At 35.8% G+C, this 18,371-nt stretch overlaps 1 protein-coding gene across 4 annotated transcripts in view; it reads left to right on the top strand.

Annotated features, from left to right (window-relative positions):
* Positions 1 to 2,095: 2,095 nt before the first annotated feature.
* LOC134540079 (uncharacterized) overlaps positions 2,096 to 18,371 on the top strand; it is a 41,791-nt gene continuing 25,515 nt past the window's right edge. For 2 of the 4 annotated variants that reach the window (XM_063382546.1, XM_063382550.1), the window contains exon 1: positions 2,096 to 2,392. The gene's annotated coding sequence lies outside the window, so the exon portion shown is untranslated. The remainder of the gene's footprint in view (positions 2,393 to 18,371) is intronic. The other 2 variants (XM_063382553.1, XM_063382562.1) reach the window with 1 other exon arrangement.

Genomic DNA, 18,371 nt, shown 5'->3' with positions numbered 1-18,371 from the left:
ACATCGGGACATAGTTCATTGCCCACGCAGGGCGGCACTGCGCCAAACGCGATACCAAACATTCGGACGAGTCATCAACTGGGACGTGCCACGGCCACGTGTGTGATATCATACAAGATTCCACCGTGTCCGTACCCAGCATAACGTGGCCCTCGCCACCTCGCGGAATAGCCGCCTTTGCATATCCACCTGTGCGGGACTAACCACAGTGATTGAGTGTAATGTGTTATTTTAAGTAATTTTGCGGGACCTATCGCCCACGCACTTCACGTTGCGTACACGTACATTCGCATAAGCCAGAACAGGTTCATCGTGCGCGGAGCTTAGGTCGACGATGAAGCGGCCAGTTGCGTGAGCGTGTGACGTGTAGATTGTGCTACGCAATAAAACAGCTACAAGTACATGTGTGTTTCATTAATCAGGCGTCCTGGGAGGCCATAACAGCCCGGGGGGGCCCTTTGTCGCCGCGTCCCTGCCTGCAGCCACGAGGCCAGGAACCCCACCCTTGAGATCCAAAATTAATCAAACAGTTTAAATTCACGTAGAATCAGATCAGGCAACGGGGACGGCGTCAAAAGTGCCTTACGTGGTTTCATACGCCTGATAGCCTGTTTAACTTCCTGAGATTGAGTTAAGTAAGGTTTTGAAGTTAAAGGCTTATTAAGTTTAATTGTAAGGTCTCTGTATATTCTGGCATTAAATTGTGGGTCACAGGGTTCGATATTAGGTTGAAAGGCTAATTCAAGGGTATTCGCGAAGGCTTGTGCCTTGTCTGTCGGTGTAAAAGCGAACCCAGTGCGAGTTTGTAGCGGAGGTATTTTATCTATCTTATGAAGGAATCGCTTTGTCATACTCCAGGTGCTACCATCTTTCACCTGTAGCTGAGAAACTTTCGTCTCCCATTGGCTGCTCCTCCATAGAGTTATTTCATTGGAAATTATTTTCTGTAATTCATTAATTCTCGCTTTAATGTCGCGCTGCCTACGTCGAGTATATTCGCGCCTTAATCTATTTTTCTGAGAAATTATATCTATAATATACACCGGCAGTTAATCTTGTTTAAATCTAACTACCTTTTCTGGGATGCACGAGTTAATTGCAGTTTGAATTTTAACTGTAAGTTCAGTGACTGCTGATTCGATGTTATCTTTTGTTTCGAAGTTGGCAGCCTCGGCTGCAGGCAAATTATCGACTAAATACGTCTGAAAGCCTCTCCAGTCGGCTTTCTTGTAGTCTTTAAATTTTCGCGGAGGACTGATGTCAGTGTCCACGTCATCGAATAGTAGATGTACTGGAAAGTGGTCAGACGACATTTCGTGAAAGACTCTGAGTTCGAATCCCGTTTGAACTCTCTTATTTAATGCAATATATAAAATATCGGGGTTGTGCCTTAGTATTCCGCTATCATGAGTGGGCTCTGAGGGAGCATGTACTTGATAATTTTTGTTAGACTCGTGTCTTTGCAGCAGTAGGCCATTGGCTGTATTGCTCCGACAGTTCCAGTCTTTATGCTTGGCATTTATATCGCCGACTGCTAGGAATGTGGGAGCTGAGCCATATAAGATGTCCAGCTCGTTTTCAGTTAGTGACCTGCCCGGTGGTGCATACATCGAAATAAGCACTATTTGTTGTTTATTGACTTTAAAAGTAATTGCAACAGCTTCTAATTTATTAAATTCAGGTAGATGAAATTCACTATGTTGTATACTTCTGTGGATTAGTAGGGCAACCCCTCCACTTCTGGTATCGCGGTCGCGCCTATAAATAGTGTAATTTAAGATAGTTAGATGATCTGTTGGAATAAGTGTGTTTTGTTTATCGCCGCGATTCTAATATTGTGTTTAGTTAAATGATCGGTAAATTCGATTATTTTATTTCTAATTCTTAATATGCACATAAAGTTTGGACCCTTCCCGAACTTACCCGAACAATTCACCTTCGGCCAACCTCGTGTTTATTTTCATTTTAATATAGCTATACTAACCTAACTTACCGTCCATAGTGTTTTAAAGTGTTTTAATGTAGCTAACCTAACCGACCACTCTCAATAATTGAATTAATTTTTCCCACGCAATTTTTTTTTTTTACGCGAAAATAAAACAAATCCCGAAGTTGGCCGAAGGTGAATTATTCGGGCGTGTTCGGGCAGGGTCCAAACCTTATGTTAATCTTAGCTCTCACAGGACTCGCAAGTTTCTCATCTTATATACGTAATCTTACCTCACGATCTCACGTTGCTGGGTGCTGGCCATTAATTGTCTCTAACGAGTGTCGTAACATTTGCACATTGTTTAATTTTTTTTTTTTTAATAAATAGGGAAAATTGTTTTCTGTTATGCCAGTTTTAACAATTTTGGATACTAAAATTTTATTTTAATACTCAACTTTTAAGGTGAGAATTTTTAATACTTGGTTTTTGGGTTTGGTTCCTTTTTAAACTACAATATGTCAATGTTTCAATTTTTGGCTATGGGGTTGTGCTAATGTACAATGTAAAATGTTATATGTTAAGATAATATGTAACAGTTAATCTTAACTATCTGCTCACACGCTGTAACCGTCGAAATTATGTGGTTATTAAAATTTGTTTAGGAGTTACTTCATAATTGCAACAATTATATTTATTCTGAAAATTACACGAATTAAGAAACATGCTTTGTTTGAAACGCACCTGAAGACCTGATAGATGATCTGGTGTAGGTAGTAGACGGGAAGACGGATTGATGCTTCATTGACTTAGAAAAAGCATTTGATAAGGTATCTCGTTGATGGATATGAGGGTGTTAAGGCCCGTCTACAATAGCAATGTCCTAAACTGTGTCCGAAGGACACTCGTCGCTGATTGGTTCACGTGACCCTCTGACATCATGCGTCAAGTGGGCGAAGGTCCGAACCTGCCTGGTCCGAAGACATTCGTCAATTTGAACTTTTTGTCCCAACCTGTGTACTTCGGACAAAGAAAAAGAACAGAACACTCACGATATTTGAATTTCCGGTTCCCGTTTGAAAACATGGTTTTTGTTATTGAAGGAAATGGAAGTTGGTGTGTAAGTCAAGGAGAGCCACTTTGCCTTACTGAATAAATATATAATATTGAACTCCCACAACTTTCATAAGTTCAATCTCAAACTACAAAGCATCAAAACAATAAACAAAAACATTTGGGTTGGCACATTTACTGCACTCTGGTGACAACTTTAAAAATCAATACATTTGGACATCGCAATTGTGGACAGGGCAGTTTTCCGTGTGACAATGTGTCGTCACTCACGAATAAGGACACGGACCACGCACAGGTTCGGACTATTGTAGACGGGCTCTTAAGGTTGATTGAGGACTTCTTAACAAAGTTTAGTAGTATAGTATAGTAGTAGTTTTATTGTCCAAATCGACTACAAAAATACAATTATATTGTACATGTAGTATAGGACTCGTCAAGAGTATTAAACATTATGATTACACATTTAAGTACAATCATATACACAAACACCAAAAATAATAGTAAAAAACAAAAAATGTAGGGTTGGGTGGGGTGAATGTGATACAGTGTAAAACTTGGGGTGAAAGTGATTACATTAAAAAAAAATTTACTTTTAGCTATACAAAAAATTTGAAGAAAATACATTTGCTTGCCTCTTCTTTGTACGTCCCCATTCCATAATGAATGTTATAAACCTTTAGCTACATTTTATAGGAAATGAAAACGTCTCAAGCAAGAAATAATTCAACAAAAAAATTTTCATGTCTAGGTCCAGTAACTGTTGTTATATCTTTGTGTGCATAGAAGATAGCTTCAAAATTATAGTTTTAAATGGTGCAGGAAAGTATCCTCTATGTTTTAATGCTTAGAAAGATAGTCTAACATTTATATCTTAGTTACTATTGCTGCCTAAATTTTTGGGGTGAATATGATACAGAACATGGGGTTAATGTGATACACAGCATGGGGTGAATGTGATACCATAATTTTAGGTAGTTTTATAAAAAAGTGCTTAATATTTCTATTTTCCACTGCTGAATTTGAAATGTACGTTGTCATTAAAACCTAGTTTTTTTTACCTTAAAGCTATTTCTGTATGTTGGTAAACCTGAACATAAACCAATTGTACTTAATCCAATTTGTAAAACTTATTGTTCTATGTAGGCCCCTATGTTTATATATTATAGTAATATGAATAATTTAACATCACATGTAGGACTCTGTATTTCTAAGCATTCCATATTTTAGTTTGTAGTAAGCTGCTTTTATTCCTTTGCTATTGTTGTATTTACTATAAATAGAGAGAAAATCCTTATTAGGACCACAGTATTTCTTCAATTTGTTGTTGACTGAGAAGATTGTTCAATAATTGGACAGTACCTACGTGGATAAATGATCAAAATTGTACATATGTAGAATTTGTTTGACTAGTCACTAGTCACATTTATGTACTGTGACCAAATGTATGCTTCTTTAATATAGAGGGAAAATATTCACTCTGTAACATGACTTCATATTTTATGTCAGAACTCAAGGACCACTAAACTGATTGTCATGAAATTTTTTGTGGGTGATACACATGCATTTGGCCTGTCTCACACGCACCCCACTACACTGATAGTGTTGCTAGGAAGTAGGATATAATGATGTATCTCATTCACCCCACCTGTGTATCATTTCCCCCCAATCGCAGGGTGAATATGATACACTAAATTAATTTTTTATCAATCTAACTAATTAATCTAAATTTTTATTGAGTTAGGGTTAGGTTTCTAAAGCCCCAATAAATGTGCGTAATTTTCTCAGTGTTGTGGTGCTCTTAGTTAAAATAATATTCAAAAAGTTTGGTTTTTTGTATCATATCCACCCCACCTGACCCTACATCATATAATAATAATAATAATAATAATAATACATTTTTAGCATAGTTTTGCTTCCATAAAATTATTAATAGAATAAAAACTGAATTCCAACAGCAAATCTTTCAGTTTTTTTTAAATGCACAAAGTTGGTTTTCTGATTTAAAATGTGGTGGAAGTTTGTTATAAAGACATATAGCAGAGTATCTCAGACTATTTGCACATTTTGTAGGATGTTGTAATATATGAAAATTATTTTTTGTTCTAGTTGAATATGTAAATACCAATGTAAATTGAGTTTGTGCAGTTCATTCAACTGTGAATGAGCAAATATAAGTAATTCATAAATGTATAAGGATGGTAATGTTAAGACACCTAAGCTTTTGAAAAGTTGTCTGCATAAGGTACGATAATTTACATGCATTATTATACATACGTACAAATCTTTTCTGTATTCGAAAATTTTTAGATGAGTCCGTGGAATTACCCCAAAATATTATTCCATATCCTAAGTGAGGTAAAAAATAAATAAATAAAAAAATAAAATAAATAAAGTAAATAATTTTTAAAGCATTTAGATTAGTCAGTTTTGAAAATGTTCTCATAGCAAATAATATTGAGCTCATTTTTTTTAGTTAAATGAGCAATATGAGATTTCCAATTAAGGTTCTTGTCAATATATATACCTAGCTATACCTAGTATTTTGGTTGAATTTGATTGAGATATATCATCACCATTTATCGACACAGTTGGGTCTTGCAAATTGTATAAGTTATTAAGTTTAAAATGCAGCCACATTTTTGTGTTATTAAGAATTAATTCATTAGCCTTAAACCAATCTATGATGTCCCTAGTTAAAATTTTGATATTTGCAATTAAACTTAAAGGGTTATCTCCATGTATAGATATATTAGTGTCGTCGGCATATAATACAATTTTCCCACTCTTAACATTTTTAGGCAAATCGTTAACGTATATAAGAAAAAGCTAAGGTCCTATTACAGAACCCTGAGGAACACCAACATATATGTTTTGCCTATCTGAATGAACATTATATTTTATGTTGGTTAAGGGATCTATATGTTGTACTACGATTACTTGTAAAGCTGAGACAAGTAAGATGTTAACCAATTAAGCGCTGTACCTCTTACACCTTATGTGCTTAACTTTTTAATTAATATTTTATGGTTAACACTATCAAAAGCCTTACTTAGGTCACAAAATAGCCCAACAGGATGATTCCTTCTGTCTAGGTCCATAGTTATATTACTGATAAATTCATAAAGTGCAGTTATCGTAGATTTACCACGCCTGAATCCATGTTGACTGTCCACTAAAATTTTATTTTTCTCAAAAAATGACATTAATCTATTAAACATTAATAATTCTAATATTTTTGAAAATGAGGACAGAAGAGATATTGGCCTATAATTGACAGGCGTCACGAGGACCTTTTTTATGCAAGGGAATAACTTTCGATCACTTCCATAAGGTAGGAAAATAACCTTGCATAAAAGATTCATTATAAAGATATAACAATGGGTCAACTGTATAATCAATACAAGTCTTAATAATAAAATCAGGTACAGCATCTAAACCTGATGAACGTTTACCTTTTGATTTATGAACTACTGTCAATAACTATGTTTTAGTTACAGGAAATATGAAAATAGAAGATGTATAGGTTGTGCCAGAAATGGCTACTGTGTTATACACATTATTATTAATAATCTGATGAACACGGAGTTGTTCATGCACTATTTTATAAAAATATTCACTAAACTCATTTGCAACTTCATATGGATATTTTATGCATAGGTCTGAATCATGTTTCTTTATCTCTATATTTTGTACATTTTCAGATTCATTTAACTCACTTTAAACAATATTCCAAATAGTTTTAGTTTTATTTGTTGATAATTTAAGCAACCCTTCAAAATAAGATTTCTTGGCAGATTTTAGAACTTGTTTATAAATTTTATGATAATCTTTACAATATTTTACAAAAACTGGGTCTGATGAAATTTTTGACAGTTTATATAACCTTCTATTATTTAAGGACGATACTTTGATACCTTTAGTTAACCACCCTTTATTTATAGCTTTAAAATAGATCTGATGAGTTCTTAGAGGAAAACCCTCTTCAAAACATAACATAAATTTATTTAAAAATGACAGACAAATGTCATCAACATTATTTTTGCTATAGATATCTAACCAATCAAGTGATTTCAAAAGGTTGCAAAAGTTTTTTAAACTATTTCTGTCAAAGCACGTACTTTCTACAGTACTTTCCTTAGTAGGAGGTATATTTTTAAAGTTATTAATTTTAATTACTTTACCATAATTATCAGAAAGTCCTGTAAATATAACAGTGGTTTTGTAAGAAGTTTTATTAAGATTAGTTAATATATTATCAATTATAGTAGCAGTCTTAGCAGTTTCCCTAGTAGGCTGAGTAACAGTAAGTCTTTAATATATTCAAAAAATTTCTTGCATTATCACTATCAATATTCATATTTATGTTAAAATCACCACATATTATTATAGGTATTTTTAAATTTTAAGGTTTCTCTAATAATACATCTAGGGAATTGAAAAATAAAGCAATGTTAGAATTAGGTGATCTATAAACAACAATAATTAATAACTTTAAATTATTACTTTTAGCAGTACAAGTAGAGAATAATTTTTGGAGGAGAGCAGTGTATTGGGGCTACTGCTCTTCACTATCATGGTTAACTTCATCATTGAAGAAGATATAAAAGGGACATCTGCAGATGAATGTGTGGTATACGGGGATGCAGAGGAGGGAGGATTGCAGGACGACTCTTGACATTTGAAGAATGGGTGGAAAGTAACTAATGGATTAATATGGGAAAGACAATGGTGGTCAGAATCATTTGGTGATTAAGACGGACTATCAATGAAAGGGAGAGGTGATAGGAGTGACAGAAAGTTTTAAGTATCTGGGTATAGTGCTGCTCTAAGAAAATTTGTTTAGTGACTTAATTTTGAAGTTAAGGCATTTAGCCTTCTCTTACACTTAACCACAGTAGCTACTACACAACTACACCAAAATCATACTTCTTAAAATTATAATAGGTACTAAACTAATAGCTTAAGAACTAAAATCCAGACTTCTGTACTACTAAAAAACGTATACAAACAAAAGTTAATAACATTAAAAATTAAAAAAAAACTTCAAACAGGGATGCAGCAGAAATGCGGTTACAAACATTACACATACATAAGTGGCTGTGGTTGTAGAATTCTTGATGACATTTAACACTGTATTTCACAACCTTATGTTTAAATTTCAAGAGTGTTTCTGAGCCTCACAACTTTGCAGGGAGCCTGTACCAGTCATGTGCTACAGAAACAATGAAGGAGTTGGAATAGTATTGTGTCTTGTGGGCGGGAATACAAAGGGTGGGGTGGGTAGGAACAGGTGGGTAAAGTTGTGAAGGAAAGCAGGCAATCCATGTATGCTAGGATGGGTAGGTAGTGTGCTGAACGAGAATGCCTATAACAACAATATGGTACACCCCATGCTGAAGTATATGGTGGTGATGTGGGACCCATACACAGCAGTGCTTGAGAGAGAATTAGAGGGAGTTTTTGAGGTGTGTAACTAGGGTGGTGATGATGGGGAAGTAGAGGAGACTGGTAAATTATAAGTGGGGAGCATATCATTAGATCATCAGAACTAATGAAGGGGTGATTATCAAACATCGCAGCGTTTTAGAACGGGAAGGAAAAAATCTGAAAACATGGTTTTCACTCATTACACATGTCCCTAAATTTACTCCAAAGGGATGGTTTTGTAATTCTTACTAGTTTGTGAAATAATTAAAATTTTCTATATTACATTACAATACCTGTGTTTTCACACTGCCACCACCATTAATAGTTTACCCATGATAGTGTATCTCTTTTTTAGCACAACTGTAGCCAACTATGGAGAATAAAAATACTCTTTATACTTTCGTTTCATATATTTAAGTTTATCCTTGGATCCTGAAGGCTTGTTAATGATGGCATGATCCTGTTGGCTTAATCCTTTTGTACATGATGCTGTTTTGTCATATAATAATGAATTATGATCCTAAATTGAATAAAATTTTTTTTTTCAACCTACAATCATAATTCTTTCTTATTTTGCAATTTATTTTAAGTGCAAGATCTTCTGACTACTGAACTAAAACAGCAAGCATCATGTACCACAAGATCAAGCCAACAGGATCATACCATGAGGATCTTTCAAGGTACTGAAATAAAACAGCAAGCATCATGTACCACAGGATTATGCTATCAGAATCAAGCCATCAGGAACCAGGGATAAACTTCAATATAGGAAACAAAAATGTTAAAAAATCAGCACTCACCTATGTAGGGTGCGGGTGCATGCTTTTCACTGTCAGCAAGAAATGATGCAGCTGTTCCCTGTCGTCAGAATACCTTTAATAGAACTTGAATTCCGCGAGTTACCCAACTTAGTGCAGAATTAGCAGACTGTACCACAAAGTATATTCTGCATCACATCGTGCCAAAGTCTTTCTATTCTTTGGGTGTTTGCCCCTGTGTCGGGATCAACAGAATTCAAACTATGATTCACTTGTAGGTGAACATAATGGTGTTCTGAAAAATAATGATAAAAATGCCAACAGTCACTAGTAATTGTTGTTCCAGGCAAAATGAATTTCTCGGTCACGTGCAGGAGAGTTGTGCTAGTGCTATCTTCGACAGAAACAAAATAATTTTTATTACTTTTTCTCTTGATTCCGCCAAAAACCCAGTGACCCTGGACAATTTGACTCTTATCATATTTATGTTTAACAATTTTGGCCTCATCTATTTCAACAATTAACTCCGATCCACCCAATTTTCCTACTGACACATTCATACTCCATTTGATCACCATCTCTCGACAATAGGACAACCAATCTGTGACTGTTTCTATCCCAACATGACAATGTCTCCTAATGTACCTAATCTTAGCTGGGTGAGTAATAGTTAAAAATAATTAAGTGACAATACACTTATGCATATTAGTAAAGATTAGTATAAAACCATAATTTATGCACGTTTTTGAAGAAAGGGGCTTTGATAAGAGCATCGTTGTCTTACATATCAAGCAAGCATAATTTCGAAATCTATATTAGTTAATTAGTTATAAGCAGAATGAAAATAGCATTGAATCTTATGAGGTTAACGTGGGTTGCATAGTGCCCCTGAAACACAGGAGTGGCCTCTTAAGTATTGTTTCAACTGAAAATTTACTTTTTGAAAATGACGTTACTTTCTGAATGATTTTTGAAATTACATTTTACCCTCTTAATTTTGTTACCAACACATTTAACAGTCGCCTGTTGACAACTAAAGAATTCACTGTTCTCGGTCAATTCAGTGACAGCCCCACATTTGTCACACTTCACTTCACTTCACTTCACTTCACTTCTGAACTCAACACCCCATGATCTACCAAATACACAAATAAAAAATGCCAAGAATTTGTTAAATGCATAAATTCAAATACATCCAGGGAATACCCGTCGCATAGCCCATTCACACACCTCACTCGCTCTTCAAAACACCAACCATATCAAACACAGAATGTATGACTGCTGTACTCAAATAATACCTGGAAAGACTGCAAAATTCAATGTTTCAGCTACTTCAGTGCACAGTACGTATTCCTCACATAAAATGAACGTGAACAATTCAATTCAAATTTTTGGTTCTCATTAGACTTTTTCGTTATAACGTGTCTCAAAATTGTACGTACTTAAAATGCAATGTAACAATTCAAACATTTCATAATACAGTTACTTAATCTAAAAAAACAAACATGAAATATAAACTTCAAAGATTCCTTACAATTGTAATACAGTCGTTACTTAAACAAGTTTCATTATTACACCACCACCTACATTGACTAAATTCTTAAAATAAAAAAAAACACACACACGGGAAAACAATGAATGTCGTCGGCAGCGTAAAAGTACAGTTATTGTAATATATAAAATTTTAATTATTTCACAAACTAGTAGGAATTTAGAAACCATACCTTCGGAGTAAATTTAGGGACGTGTGTAGTGTGTGAAAACCATGTTTTCCGATTTTTTTCCTTTCCGTTCTAAGAAGTTGCGATGATGTGAAACTACCAAGGAAGGAACTGGGGTGAGACTATCTTCAGGAAAGAAGGCGGACAGAGAGGTTGGTCAGAATGTACGAGCTTCTGAATGAGATGGGTGGGGAAAGCATAAACACAGGATAGAAAGGAAGAAACGGGAGGGAAAACTCAAATCTCTATAGAGAGAGGAGGAGAATAGAAAGAGGGTAAGAATCGATAATGGTAAAAACAATAGAGATCTGGAATAGTTGGGAAGGAGAAGGTGACAGCAAGGAATGTGGTACATTTCCGAAGTGTATGGGAAAAGTAGACAGGGCTGCTTGCCCCTGGACTTGTGCCCAACTGCAGCAGGATTTCGAAATTCATACTGTAAACACAGTGTATTTCCTGTTAATGATTAAGTTAATTGTCTTTAATTTGAGGCAATGAGAATGGATGAGAATGCTGCTTTGTTAATATGGCGATTATTTTAGTATCTAGGTACTGTTTACACAAAATGTGGTGCTAGCTGTTTAAAGGGCCTGCCACATTCGTGCAGTCATATCTGCCTAAGTCGGGGCTAATGATTCACATGCGGATGTTAAATTTGATTGTTCCATGTGACAAATGAAGTCAGGTGCTAATGGTACAGTAGTGTGTAGCAGATCTGTCTGACCGGAGCTGGCGAACTTGAACCTCAGAGGTTAGACAAGTCAGTCAGCACCATCAGCATCTGATGTCATCAATAATATTGGCCAATGAGAAGCATGACGAGTACAAACAAAAGTAAAATTGCGGAAAAATTTGTATTTCTAAACATTTGTTTTATTTATATTTTTTTAAAATTAAGCATTTTTTTTTTTTAAATTTTGTTTTTTAAGTTGCTTTGAAACAAAAAAATTAAAAGTAAATAAAATAATAAACATGTGTAGGTACGAAAATAACAGGTTTGCTTGTAGTAGATATTAAACTCCTAGTTAAAATTTACAAAAAGTATCGAAATTCCATTAATTTATATTAACATTAATCTCTATTTTGTGTAAAGTTCTCAAGTAATGATAAGCTACAAATATATAGCAATCTATCATGATGCCCTCTATGTAGTCATGTGAACCAGATCATCAGATAAATGAATGTGGCACGCTGCTACAGAAAATCCATCAGACAACATGGTCGGACAATACAGTTAGAAAGGTCAGACATACGCTATTGCGCAGATGTGGCAGGGCCTTAAGTGTAGGCCAGTTTTGTGATGGTGTTCAAACAGTATGTAAAAGTAAATGTTTATATCAATAATGTTTTGTATCTAATGGTTATAAAATTACAAAATTATAGTGGCATTTTTAAACAATGTTTTGTACATTCCCAAATGGCTAAGTGAAATATGACATGTGGTATTTTACCTGTGACTTTTTGAATTGTAGAATGCTTTTTTACTTTATATGAAGATCGCCATGCTACAAGTTGTATATACATCAAAAAAATGAATTATATAATATGTGGCCAATGATACTAATTATGAGTTAAAAAGGCAAATTTTTTTAAATATATTGCACAGTTAACATTTTCTAATCATGGAAAGAGTACATTGGTCAGAAAGTTTAAATATTTGTCATTTTTTTTTACAACATAAATATTACCTTAAATAAAATCACTTAAATTTATGTTGTACTGAATAGTGTTGCTGAGATGGTTTTTTAAAGAGAGATTGCCCTGATTATTGCAACAGTCCTACTGTTTTCTTGATTGATTTGGTTTTGCAATATCCTTAGTAATATAGTGTAGCCAAGACCATTTTCAAAATTAAATGTCCGTGTGATAACGGGGATTAGGTCTTGCCATTTTGCAATTTCATATATTTTGATACCAATTTCAATAAAGCTTCTGTGCTAAATTTTCTTCAGTCATAAATTACTGACATTAAAAATCCCTATCTTTTTGAAAACAACCTCGGTTATGCTCTATTCTAAAGGATCTCTGGAGACCACAGGATAAAGTTGCAGCTAGTCTCAAGGAAACAGCAGGGTGGCGACAATAGGATCAGGGATATCACCAATTGAAATAAAGCACAGAGCTGCGGCAGCCATGTCACTGCACAGGCTACCTAATTTAACATATAAAAAGTAGTTTCTCAGAATCTAGTAGGAATTTTTGAATGCTGTTTTCATGATACTTTCAACTTTCTCTGTAGTGTAGGTCCTTCCACCCCTCATGTGCACATGTGCAGCACATAATTGGAAGCTACATTTACACACAACACAGTGGTTTGGAACATTTCATGTGTTTTACCTTCATTTACCTTTGTAAAAAAAATTAGTTGTAATTTTTATTGAATTTTTTTTATATTATACAGCAACTTTTCACCCAAATGCAAGCAATAAATTTTGCAGTTTTTTTTAATGACTAGAAACTAAAAAATAAAATCTTTGTCTCATAAATAAATATTATTTTAACTTTTTTATTGGAATGTACATATCCAAACAATGGTTACCTACTCTATGTCGCTGACGTACCTACCTAATGAATGCTGATGGATCACGAATATAAATCTGCACACATTATTGAGAGAAGTTAAAAGTTAAACTTTCTCTCTCTCTCTTTGTGTGTTTTTTGTGTGTTTGTTTTTTCGTGTTTTTGTGTGTGTGCTTGCATGTGTGTTTATGTGCAATTACTTGTGTGTGCACGTGTGCTTGTGTGTGCATGTGCGTGTGTGTGTGTGAGCATGTGCACGCATGCTGTCCATTGACAATTACAAAAATATTAACTGTTGATGATAGCAGAAAAATTTTCCTACATTGATTCTCTTATAATTTTGGAGCCTTGTCAAATATGATCGTATTAAGTAATAACTAAATTAAGGCTGTGTGATACCCAATGCACATTGGAATTTTAAGCTTTTCAACAACTTCTAATTATTATAATGTGAGTATTAAAACCTTAGCTATTGTAAAATACATTAATAATTAATTTGTTTTCACACATTCTTTCTTCTTTGCATGATATTTTTGTACATGTAAAATTGGCGAATACAATCGTATTGAGTAATGACATATCAGAGAATTGTCCACATTTTTGACATAGATTGCAATATTTTTAGTGTTAAAAATATTAATTAATGCAAAAGTCATTGATAAATAAAATTTTCTCACAATATTTACAGATTATATGATTTTTTAAAATCTTTTATTTCACATTGCAACTGCAATAAAATTATTAAATAACTTGGTTTTAATAAAATTCTCCTTACAGTACCCTAAGAGAAGTGTGTTCAGAACAGTTCTATAAAGTTTTTATAAGCCATGTTAGTTTGTTTCACAATAGGGCGATACTTTTGTTGAAACAATGAGTTTTACCCAATCAGAGCTTTGTTGCGTGTGTCGGAGAGGATTTCTCAAAGGCCAGATCAATTTTTTTATTATTATTTTAACAAAAAAAAACATATTGTTGAAATTTGTTATTGACTTTAAGTCATGTGCTTGCATCAATGTGATAAAATGCTTTACTATAAGATTGTAAAGTTATACAGTGTTGTATTGTCAGATGTTAGCTATTTATTATTCCCTGGCCTTTAGCAATATGTCACACTGTTTCATATTGCACTGTATAAGTATTGAGCACACGTTACCAACAAATACGATAGTTAATGCCATAATTGGCAGAAACAATTTAGAAATGCCAATGTCATTGGTTTGTGTGTCCTAAGCAAAACTAAAGAAATTGAGCTTAAGAATAAAAAAAAAAAAACCTTTTTTTCTAAAGTATTAGTGATAACAAATAATAATGTTAAAAAAAATAGTGTTATTATATTCTGTTTCATCAAAGGAAAGAATTTTTATTGGTTTTTGTTATTATTTGCAAGACTAAAAATACAGAACAAAAGTATGAATCAAAATGAAAATCAGAAATAAACATTTTGGTGAAGAATAAAATGTATAAGTGCTAAAATAATAATTAGCTCAAACCATTTATTCAGTTGTTAAATACAAGCTGAGTCAGAGCAGGTGGTGTTTGAATTAATTTCAAACCTTAGTAGCAGTTTAAATAGAATTTTTCTAACCAAATAGAACAGACCCCCCCAAATTAGGGGCAAGTGCAGAAGCAAATTTTTTTTTCACACGGTACAGCTTATTGTATTATTCTTCAACAAAATTTAAATATTCACATGGTACTCTGTGCATAAAATTACTTAAAATTTTTTCAAATCAAGTAACTGTGCAATAATATTATTGTGTAGTTAAAACAATTTCATGGACATATGTTATGTTGGTTTATTGCTCTTGTGTTGTTAACGAGAGCTTTATTTTAGTTATAAAAGTTATTTAGTTATAAAAGTCCTGGAAGCTGCTTTGAGTGGGCGAAAGACACTACAGTATACTCAGAGGTACACAAGGGAGAAACATTTAAAAAAAAAAAGAAAACTTCCTTCTCACAAGAAGTAGAAAACTGATTATATTTGAAGAAATAAATAAAACGAAGATGTTTGCTCAAAGCTTACCCTTTTTATTGCTAATTATAGTTTTCATTATTTTCTTTTGATTGTTTCAAGAATTACAAAATTACACAACTCAAAGTTACTGGGAGGGACCCCGGCCGTCAAAACTCATTGATTACAAATAATTATTAATTGTACATTAAATATAAATTTAACATTTTCCTTTTGACCAACTAAGACATGTTATAATCAAGTTTTCACAAAAAACTAACATAAATAATTTAACTAGGAAGTTGAAACATTGGTTAGCCCAACCAGTGCGGAACTATTTATGATATCGTTGACTGTTCACTGGTGGTGACTAGAAGCGAGGAGAAGAGGTGGCGGCTGAGAGGTTAGCCGGCTGGAGAGATGCGTAGCATTCATGTCTAAGCGGGAGGGAAGCATGTGAATTGAATGGAATTTGGCAATGGACTTGAGCCGGAGAAAAGGCCAAACTCTTGTACCATCTCTTGTACTCCACTGGAACCAAATGAAAAGGAGGTCCAGTGGTCAAGAATACAAATTAAGGTGATAAGCAACAGGAAAAGAGAAGTCAGGAAAAAAGTTAGGTAGACAGCCAACTATAGGCAAAAAGGCGTAGAATTTCCCACTTACCATTCTAGGGGTGGAATGAAGTAAATCACTCCCTCTGAAGATGCACTAGCACTCGCGTGAGTCATGCTACAGGATTACCTAGTAATTCGAACTAATGCAACTAGCAAGCTAGAAATCAAAAAAACTAGGAATCACTTCCAGGAAACTCTGGGATTACATCCCTTAAGTTAGTCGCTCTAAGACTGCTTCACGAACGAAACCACCACAATGACGACAGAAGAGTGAATCAATCCATAGGGCTGCATGTAGTTAAAACTTGCGCTAGGGGCCCGGAGGCCTAGGGAGTGAGGGAACTGGCCTCTGACTGGTTGGAGTTGGCGGCTTGAGAGATCGCTCCGCCGACCAAAAAAATAAAAATAAATAAAGGTGGCTGGTAGCCTAACTTAAGGGGCATCGGGGGTCACTCACGCTCCGAAAGCAGCGTGCTCTGTCGGGGTGCAGGTGAAACAGACTCGGGGTTAGTTCACAAAAGTCCTGCACGAGGAACGCCACGAGATGGCGAAGGCAGACCTTTCGCTAGCCAGTGAGGTGTTCTTGGTTCTGGCTCGCCAAGAGGCGAGGTTAAATACCTTGGTTAGTGCATTCAGTGAAGTTCATGGAAAAGATGGAGGGAGATCTTCTAGCTCGTGAGAAATGTCTTAGGGTGGGCGCTGATACGTGCCCGACAGCCCTGGAAAACTAGAATGGGGCATGACTGGAGCTGCTAACCTAAGCTGAGCTCTGGGAAGAGGGCTGCCCTGGGAGGATGCTGAGAAAAGCATTCTCCGACACTTAGTTGGACACTGTTACTGGTCGCGCTCTTGGCCTGAGGCGGGAAGAAAAATGATGTTTAATACTTGGCTGGCGAAATCACACCAGCCTCTTGGGTGCGGCGCTGGGATAATGTCACGGGACCCTAGTAGAAAATATTTGATCAGGATAAACAGTGGGCTAACAAAATTTATGTTATGGATTTTAAGTGAAAAATTAATTTGTGCCAGTTATTTCAAATTTGCATCACAGTTTACACTGGTTCACATAACCTCAAGAATGGGCAGCAGAGATGAATACATAAACACACAAACAAGTTAATATCATCTGATGTTAAATGCCTAGACAGCATAGATAATTCCACAGAAAGAATTTAGTCATATAAAATTACAGCATAGACAAATACACTGGGCTGACAACTATGAGATAGTAGAAACAAGAACAGTAAAACAGAAAAATATTTCAACCTTGGGACACCACAACAATGCACAGATGAACCCAAGGATGAAACTAAGCAGATAGCATTGACTTCATGACAACAGTGTCGCACAGATGAACTAGCCATGAAACTAAACAGATAATATTGTTACGATTTACCGCGGGGCTTCGTAAAGGATAGCCCAATTAATAGATTTTATTTCACACACACAGTTTTATTTATTACTACTACTTGTCACTTACAAATAATCTTCTAAATTGGCAGATAATTAATTACAGGTAAAGAAATGTCAATTCCCCAGTCACTCGTTTCACACACCTCGCTGGGCCGCACTTCTGGCGCAACTCTCGCCGCAGCACCCCTCGTGGGTCTCCGCCGCAGGACTCCGTCACCGCACTCCGCCGCCGCCGACGCACTTCCCTTCGCCGAGATCCCACTCGACGCCTCACTCGGAACTTCACTGACTCCGCCGCGCCCGCGACTCTATCGCCCGGAAACTCCGCCGCGGGAAAGCTCTCGACTCCACTGAACTTACTCACTCCCTGCCCTGGAACCTTCGTCCAAGGACTTCGCCACTCTGCCGCACCCGCGGCACTATCGCCCGGATCTCCGCCACGGGAGAACTCACTCAGTCTCCGACTGACTGACTCGAAGGTCGGCCCAACCTTCTTATATAGCCCTTGGGTTCCCGTCCAGAACAATCGGGAATGTCTCCGAGATATCGCGTGACATTCGCCGTCAAAATGCCCAGAAACGCGTCGTGAGTCCTCGAAGGACGCGGCGGCTGCTCAAAGAACGCCGATAAACGCAACAAGCATCGGGTTCCCACAAAACGCGCCGATAAACATGTGTGAGTCCTTTTATGCCGCAGTGCGGCCTCTTTTAAGTAACTCGATCTGAGGCAGGTGCGCGCTGCGACGGTCAGGATGTCGCGAGATAGTATGACATGAGATACCAGGGAGAGGATGCGGGTGGAAGGGGGCGCAGACAGGCCGAACGAGCGCGGCGACGCCAAGCACTGCAGCCAAGCGCGATCGTAACAATATGAACAATATGCCAATGACAGCACGGATGAACACAGTATGTTTTCTGTGACAAAGTAGTTGCAACATTTCATAGAAAGCCTACTGTGTTCATC

This window comes from Bacillus rossius, chromosome 1 (assembly GCF_032445375.1).
Source record: "Bacillus rossius redtenbacheri isolate Brsri chromosome 1, Brsri_v3, whole genome shotgun sequence".
Lineage (NCBI taxonomy): Eukaryota > Metazoa > Arthropoda > Insecta > Phasmatodea > Bacillidae > Bacillus > Bacillus rossius.
This window is presented reverse-complemented; position numbering and strand designations above follow the sequence as displayed.